This window comes from Elaeis guineensis, chromosome 1 (genome assembly GCF_000442705.2).
Source record: "Elaeis guineensis isolate ETL-2024a chromosome 1, EG11, whole genome shotgun sequence".
Lineage (NCBI taxonomy): Eukaryota > Viridiplantae > Streptophyta > Magnoliopsida > Arecales > Arecaceae > Elaeis > Elaeis guineensis.
The window spans coordinates 142,832,933-142,841,786 of NC_025993.2; positions in this window are offsets into that span (position 1 = coordinate 142,832,933).

Consider the following 8,854-nt stretch of genomic DNA (forward strand, 5'->3'; position numbering starts at 1 on the left):
TGATTAGATCACTTGGTGATTAGGACTCACCCATATCATTAGGTAAATCAGTGTGACTGATTTAGGTGCTCCTAATGTCGGCTTTAATTAAATCTTTTTTAATCTGACTTGGTGAAGTCAGTGGGAGGATTGAAATTGGCTGGATATTTTCTTCTCTTCGATTCTTTAATAAAATCTTCAAAAATTATTAGGTCCCTAAAAATGATTAAGTTATATTGATAACTAAATCATAGCCTCCTATTAAGTGAGTGATAATGAGTCCATTAGTTTAATAATCATTGGAGGCCAAAGGCCTAGTGCTTATTGACTAATAGAATTATCATTCATAATATGATAATTTGGTTTGAGTCTTTCTGATGGTGGTCAGGTTGGCCGGTCAAAGTCGGGCCTGATCATTTATTGGTCCGATTCACCAAATAAATCATGTTAATGGTTGGACCTAACCAGATCTTTTCAGTAGAGGCCAAAGCCTACTGATTAGGTTCTGGGCAAAATCAATTATTAGAAGTTGTTTAGAGAAACAACTGGTTATGAACCTACCCATAGATGCACATGGGTTGACCAACCAAAGTTGGGCTCGTGTGTAGTCTGTGTGGATTCTAGTACCCACTAAGGAATTAAAGTAATTCCTCGAATTGGAGGTTGAGGCTACCAATTTGTAAAAATACTGAGAGAAACTTTAGACTAAAGTCCAAGTCTTTAGTATTAATAATTTATGTACTAATATAGGTCTGGTTTTCCTTTATGCAGCTATGGCCACTACCCTGTCGTTCCGGTCATTATTAGATAATGACAAGCTCATGGGACCTAATTTCGATAGCTGGTATCGAAAATTAAAAATCATCCTTGAGCATGAGCGGATCCTTTATGTAGTAACGGATCCGACACCTGAGGAGCCAGCCCTGAACGCTAGAGGGACAGTCCGAGACACTTACCAGAAGTGGCTCAACGACCGCACCACCGTTCGGTGCATAATGCTGGCGGCAATGAATGATGAGTTCAGCAGCAAGTTCGAGAATGCCCAACTACAGAAGATGCTTCAAATATTGAACGACTCTTTTGGCACGCTTGACGATGTTGAAAGGTACAAAACTAGTTGTGCCATTTTCAATGCTCGGATGAGGGATGGAGCTTTAGTCACTGATCATGTACTGTACATGATCGAAATGATTGAGCGCCTAAGTAAACTGGATTTTCTCCTGCACGAGCAGCTCGGTAAGGATGCGATCCTTAATTCTCTGTCCAAGTCCTACCTTCCCTTCCTTACTCATTTTTGAATGACAAAGCCTGCAGTGAACTACCATGACTTGTTGGGGTTGCTGCAGAACTTTGAGAAGGACCACCAGCTCCATAAGGAGTCGGTAAATATTGTGGGAGGGTCTTCTTCTGGTCGTCGACCCTTTGAGAAAGGGAAGAAGAACAAGAAGAAGAAGAATAAGAAGGTGCAGCCGTATGCTAGGATGTCTGCACAGGGTCAGACCAAGAAGTGCAAGCCCGACCAGAGCCAGGTGGAGTGCTTCTTTTGCAAGAAGTAGGGGCACTGAAAGAGGAACTGTCCTCTATACATTGCCTCACTGGACCCGAACATACCAAAGAAGAAGCAAGGTACTATATGATAACACCTTGCAACTTTTCCATTTGTGATACTACTGCCTGGGTATTGGATACCGGAAGCCCTTATCATATTTGCAATTCGATGCAGGGTCTGCAGATCAGTAGGAGATTTGATGAAGGCGAGAGATTCCTGAACGTTGGAGATGGAAGCAAAGTTTCAGTTCTAGCATTAGGAATCATGAACCTTGTAATCAATTCTCGAAATATAATTCTGAGTGAATGTCACTATTGTCCAAGCTTTTTATTAAATATTATTTTTGTAGGCCTTTTGGCCATGAACGGTTATCAATTTTTAACAAAAGGAAACGTTTGCAATATCATTTTGAATGGTGTTACAATGTTTGTTGGACAACTTAATAATAGAATTTACTTTCTATCACAACCTATTAATGTAGTTCAAACCTTCGATAAACACACTAGAATAGATAATGTGTCAGAAGTCTATCTTTGGCACTGTAGGCTAGGTCATATCAATATGAATAGGATAAACAAGTTGGCTCAAGAAGAAATTCTTGAAGTAGATGATTGTGAATCACTTCCAACCTGTGAGTCCTGTCTTCTTGGTAAAATGACCAAATCACCTTTTACTGGAAAAGGTGAGCGAGCCAGTGAACTCTTGGCTCTGGTACATTCTGATGTATGTGGACCCATGAGCTCAAGTGCAAGAGGTGGATATTTCTACTTTATAACCTTCACAGACGACCTATCGAGGTATGGATATGTCTATTTAATGAAGCATAAGTCAGAGTCGTTTGAAATGTTCAAACTATTCCGAAATGAGGTAGAAAAACAAACTGAAAAGTATATTAAAACTCTTCGATCTGATCGAGGAGGTGAATACCTTTTCAATGATTTTCTGACATATCTTGGGGAGAATGGGATTCTCTCTCAGTGGACACCTCCTGGAACACCACAGCATAATGGTGTGTCTGAAAGGAGGAATCGGACCTTGTTGGACATGGTTCGATCCATGATGGGGTTTGCTGGTCTGTCGATCTTCCTTTAGGGATATGCACTCGAATCGGCTTGTTACCTTCTAAATAAGATTTCGAGTAAGTCTGTAACCAAAATGCCATATGAGATATGGATAGGACGTAAGCCAGTACTCTCATACCTTAGGGTTTGGGGGTGTCCGGCTTATGTTAAATATTTAATTACGGACAAGCTAGGACCTAGGTCTGACAAGTATAATTTTATAGGATACCCAAAAGAGATCAAAGGGTATTATTTCTACCTGACTGATGAACAAAAGGTGTTTGTCAGACTTAAGGCAATCTTTTTGGAAAAGGAGTTCCTTGATGAAGAGACTATTGCCTCTAAGGTCGAACTTGACAAAGTTCGACAGGTGGAAAAACTGACACAAGTTGCTGAACTTGAACAAGATTTGATTAGATCAGATCTGAAGCCCATTGTTCAAGCACCCTTAAGGCGATCTGGTAGAGTACCACGTCAATCGGACAGATACTATAGTTTCTTGGTCCAGAATGACGATCCTATCAAACTTGATAAAAACGATGAGGATCTGATCACCTATATGGATGCAATGCAGAGACCTGATTCTGAGAAATGGCTAGAGGCTATGAAATCCGAAATGGAGTCCATGAAGGTCAACGATGTATGGATATTGGTTGACCCACCTGAAGGAGTAAAACCCATAAGGTGTAAGTGTTGGATGGATGTCTGGCCAGGACACTACCTCCTAAGATCCTTTCAGTACCACGCGATGCAGCAGGAAGAAAGAAGAAACAAAATAAAAGGAAAAACAATCAAAATACGTGGATCAGCCACAAAAGGGCTCGCCTCCACGGGGCATGCAAACTTCACTATGAAAAAAAAAATTTACAAGAGGAGACCTCACCCTCAACCCTTGTACACCCAATTCTCTCTCACTAGAAGTTTCCCTCACAAAAGCTCTCTCTCTCTTGGAAGACCCCCTGAACCCCTGAAGTACCTGACGATCGCTGTCCAGGAGCCACCTGCTCCTTCTCTCTCAGCGCTACCGCCTCTCTCTCTCCTCTCGAGTTCTTGTATGGCGTGTACGGCACGAAAAACCGATCCACCCCTTCACTGTTCGTCACAAGGCCCTTTTAAAGGATTAAACAGAGGTTTAAACCTAATTAGATTAGGTTTAGGAGCCCTTAATCAACCCAATCAAGTGTCTGAACCATCGGATCAAGAAACAGATCAACCCACGCCCTCTGATCGCGACCGATCCATGAAATAGTGCCGTGGACCATGCAAAATGCGTGGGAAAAGCCCGCGCGGTCCACAGGCCCAGCGTGGACCGCTCGGTCCATGGTGGACCGGGGCAAAGGGCCAGCAGGCCGCTGGGCCTGGGCCGGCCCGCTCTCTTGCGCGGGCCTGCGCGCGCCTGGGCCGTGCGCCCGCCTGGGCCGCATGCTCGCCTGGGCCACCCGCCCGTGTGGGTCGCGCATCCCATGCGGGACTGGGTCGCGCGTCCCGCGCGCCGCTGCCGCCCGCCACCGGCGGTCCTCCACTGCCTTGGGTCTCGTGCCGACTTCAAAAGCTCGTATCTCCTCCATCCGAGCTCCATTTCGGATGATCTTGGACTCGTTGGACTCCATTTTTCATCGCGAACCTCACTGTGGGCCCAATGTGAGTTGAATCTTGAGGCATCAAATCTTAACAATCTCCACCTCGACTCGATATTCGGTCTCCTTCAAACTCTGAGAGCTTCTGGATCTCCTCCCCCTATGTCCTGGGGCAATCACCTGTTGATCATGGATGGGCAAACATGGGAGTCAAACCAGACTGCTCGATCTCATCTCCATCGTATACTGTGCTCCTCCTGACCTGAGACCTACTCGGGGCATCATCCTGCGGCAATAGGAATCTTACCTTGTGACGTCGCCTCTCGTCCTCCCGAGTCTCCTATCTCGTGCCCGATCCACCTCCTGAAGCTCCACCTTGCTCTGAGCTCCACCTGGCTCCCGAAGCTCCACCTCGCACTGGGCTCTCTGCCAGGTAATAATATCCTCTGCTCCCCTTCTTCCCCTCCAGCATAATCTTATCGCCGCGTAACATCCTCAGGATTCCTCCACCAGCTACCGTCCTGTAGCCTCTCGAATCCATTTTACTAAGTGAGATAAGATTCTGCCTGAAATCGGATATGTATCGGACCTCCCCCAATCTCCTCACTGCACCGTCATGTGTCCTCCAGCTGATTGTCCCAATGCCTCTGATCGCACAGCTCGATCCATCCGGCAGATATACAGTACCCTCACTATTCTCTAGGGAGTCAAACTGCTCCTCTCTGCAACATACATGATAGGGGCATGCAGAATCTAATATCCATTGCTGGGAAGAAGTAGATACCTCGTCAGATATCTCTAGGACATCTCCATCTGAATTGCTGCCGGCCGTCACAACAGCAGCCACCGTCTGATTTTTGAGTTGAGTGCAATCTCTGGCTAGATGCCCCAACTCCTCACACCGGTAACACCTGGTTTTACTCAAGTCCCTCCTGGACTTAGACCGCCCTCGTTGCGATCTCCTGTCTCTCCGTCTACTGCCTCCTGCTCTTTCAGAAGCCACCAAAGCTGAGCTACCGATGCCTGAGCTTGAAGCAGGGTTCTCCCTCCTGAGAATCTCGTTCTGGAGTATCACCGCGGTGACCTCATCCATCTTGATGGTGCTCTTCCCCACTAGAAGAGCAATCATCAAGGACTCGTACGAAGGGGGAAGCGACGCCAGCAAAACCAGCACCCTGGTCTTCTCCTCAACATTCTCACCAACACTGAGGAGGTCGGTGAGAATCTTTTTGAAGTGGCTGAGATGCTCCTGCACACTCTGTCCCTCAGTCATCCGCAGTTGGTAGAACTGCCTTCAGAGGAAAAGAGTGTTGGTGAGAGACTTCGCCATGTACAACTCCTCGAGCTTCGACCACAGCACCATCGGAGAAGTCTCGCTCAGCACATGGATCACCACTCACCGCCAGGTACATGCGGATGGTACTCACCGCCTGCATCTGTAGCCATTTTCAATCCTGCACCTCCATGGTGGTCGGCTTCTCATCGCACAAGAGAGCATCGATCAACCCATGTTGGATGAGCACGTCCTTCACCCTTACCTGCCACAAGGAGAAATTGCTCTTACCATCGAACTTGTTGATTTCCATCTTGATTGTTCCTGCCTTCTCCATCTTTAGTCTTACTCACCACCGCTGCAATCTGCATCCTTGAACCACCTTGCTCTGATACCACTTGTTGGGTGGATGTCTGGCCAAGACACCACCTCCCCAGATCCTTTCAGTACCACGCGATGCAGCAGGAAGAAAGAAGAAATAAAATAAAAGAAAAAATAATCAAAATATGTGGATCAGCCACAAAAGGGCTCGCCTCTACGGGACATGCAAACTTCACTATGAAAATAAAATTTTACAAGAGGAGACCTCACCCTCAACCCTTGTACACCCAATTCTCTCTCACTAGAAGTTTTCCTCACAAAAGCTCTCTCTCTCTTGGAAGACCTCCTAAACCCCTGAAGTACCTGGCGACCGCTATCCAAGAGCCACTGCTCTTTCTCTCTCAGCACTACTGCCTCTCTCTCTCCTCTCGAGTTCTCGTACGGTGCGTACGGTGCGAAAAATCGATCCACCCCTTCACTGTTCGTCACAGGGCCCTTTTAATGGGTTAAACAGAGGTTTAAACCTAATTAGATTAGGTTTAGGAGTCCTTAATCAACCCAATCAAGTGTCTGAACCATCGAATCAAGAAACAGATCAACCCACGCCCTCCGATCGTGACCGGTCTACGAAATAGTGCCGTGGACCGCATGAAATGTGTGGAAAATGCCCGCGCGGTCCACAGGCCCAGTCGTGGACCGCCCGGTCCATGGTGGACTGGGGCAAAGGGCCAGCAGGCCGTTGGGCCTGGGCCGGCCCGCTCCCGCGCGCGGGCTTGCGCGTGCCTGGGCCGCGCGCCCGCCTGGGCAGACCGCCCGCATGGGTCGTGCATCCCGCGCGGGCCTGGGTCGCACGTCCCGTGCACCACCGCCTGCGGCCTCACCGCTGATGCCCGCCGCTGGCTACCGACGGTCCTCTGCTGCTGGCCGCCGATGGTCCTCCGCCGCCTCGGGTCTAGTACCGACTTCAAAAGCTCGTATCTCCTCCATCCGAGGTTCGTTTCAGGTGATCTTGGTCTCGTTGGACTCCATTTTTTATCGCGAACCTCGTTGTGGGCTCAATGTGGATTGAATCTCAAGATATCAAATCTTAATAGTAAGTGGGTCTTCAAGAGGAAGAGGGGCGCAGACAGAAAGGTGGAAACCTATAAAGCCCGTCTGGTTGCCAAGGGATATCGTCAACATTATGGTATAGACTATGACGAGATATTTTCTCCTGTGGCAATGCTCAAATCCATTCGGATTATACTTGCGATAGCTGCCCATCTGGACTATGAAATCTGGCAGATGGATGTGAAGACAGCTTTCCTAAATGGAGAGCTGGATGAAGAGGTGTATATGATACAACCTGAAGGATTCACGTCCACAGATGAGTCTAAGGTGTGCAGACTACAGAGGTCCATTTATGGACTTAAGCAGGCATCACGGAGTTGGAACATACGTTTTGATAGGACGATCAAGACGTATAGCTTCGTTAAGAATGGAGAAGAGTCCTGCATTTATAAGTGGGCTAATGGTCTAGTAGTAGTATTTCTTGTATTGTATGTGGATGACATTCTCTTAATCGAGAATGATATCTCTACATTATAGGGAATAAAGATTTGGCTATCGTCGACCTTCAGAAGATCGACGGGAAGGAGAACCTAACCGACCCATTCACTAAAGCTATTGCGGTGAAGGAGTTTGACGACTACAAGTCGAAGATGGATATTAGATACTGCATCGATTGGCTTTAGGTCAAGTGGGAGATTGTTGGGAATAGTGTCCCAAAGCCAATCGTCAGCCTGTTGACGGTTGTGCTCATTTTTGTATATGTACATGAATTATGAATTAATAAAAAATATTTTGATATTTTTCATCACAAAATATTTCATCTTCTAATGAACTCCTATGTTGTGGTGAAGTCCTTAGGATTATTTAGAATCGACAAAGGAGAATTTATCGTTTAGTCCTTAAATCTGTTCGCGATCAAATGATACATTGTTACCAAGGATGATAACATTTATCAAGCATAGGTCATTGTGTGCCATATAGGTTGGTTATCCTCTTAACCAATGAGTGTGGAGATACTGGTATGGCATACAGATGAGATGTAAGGGTACAACTACACTGAACATGACCGACTCCGAAGCTATTTCTGCTGTCAAGATTTGCTCCGATGGAATATGGGTATAAATGTCTCTCCAACCTAAGACCGTCACGGTGACTTGCAAGCAACTCACTGCACTTAGGCACTGGACTACCTGAATTTCTAATTCAGTGACGGAAGGCTGCTGGGTGTAGTCAAGTACTTGACTTATCGATGCGTGTATCAAGATGGGATTGACCACTCCAGTTTAGGAGTTGTGTACAATCGTGTTTCAATTTAGCAAAACCTTGACCAGGGTAGTCTTTGTGAGGAGTCACAGGACTGTTTGAGTTGAGCATGATTCGGATGATCTAATCAGGGTTGACAGTTTAACCCTGAGTCATCCTAAACACAGAGATCAAAAGGATGAATTATACAGTAACATATTCATGTAGGTTCTGAGTGTTGCGATTGTGACTATTCGATCTATCCGATCATCGGGTACCATTGCTAGATGGTCACTTTGATTAGTACAGGAATTGGTTCCTATGCTACCGGCTTAGGTTCTAAACTGCGGGGTCACACACATTAGAGGTTTCTATCTGATCTGATGGCTGATGAAGAGTCCTAATGCTCGTGGACTATGAGTCCTACATGTCTGAGACTCTGTGATCGAGAATCAGGATTCTCTGATCATGAGTCCCACACATTTTGGGTACTGGGGTCAAGAGTCCCACTGGTTTGGGACTCTTCGATCAAGGTTTCATATCGATGGACTTTGATACCCGATTGCCCATCGAATTTAGACTCAATATTTATGAGAGGTTTAATTAGTGATTTGATTGCTAATTAACTCAATTTGATTGAGTAATTATTTTTAGATTAAGTCCAATTGAATTGGATTCAGTTGGGTTTGACCCGATTAGGTTAAAAGTTGACCTAATCGTCGAGATGGTTTGGTCCCTGATTTGATCAAGGGTTGGGCTTAATCAATTCCTGATTTGATTAGGATTTTATTGAGCCTAAATA